This window comes from Odontomachus brunneus, unplaced genomic scaffold, assembly GCF_010583005.1.
Source record: "Odontomachus brunneus isolate Ranch 3 - 2012 unplaced genomic scaffold, Obru_v1 Obru_scaffold_329, whole genome shotgun sequence".
Taxonomy (NCBI): Eukaryota; Metazoa; Arthropoda; class Insecta; order Hymenoptera; family Formicidae; genus Odontomachus; species Odontomachus brunneus.
The window spans coordinates 163500-163734 of record NW_022639779.1 but is presented as its reverse complement, the minus strand read 5'-3'; positions in this window follow the sequence as shown (position 1 = coordinate 163734).

Here is a 235-nt window from a genome sequence, read left to right as displayed (position 1 = left end):
TACATTTATTAATGCCTGCACCACAGCTTGTTGCTATCATTTATATTCTCTTCGAAATTTATTTTAGATGTCGGGACTTCTTGATCTCTCGGCTTTAATTCTATATATTCTGGTATTTCTGCAAAGGTTTGTGAAGTTTGAGCGACCGGATTCGGCGGGAATAGTCTTAATGACGCGCGAATCTCAATAAAATGGTTTCCCGAATTTATAATAAAATACCCTCGTTCCGTGGGGG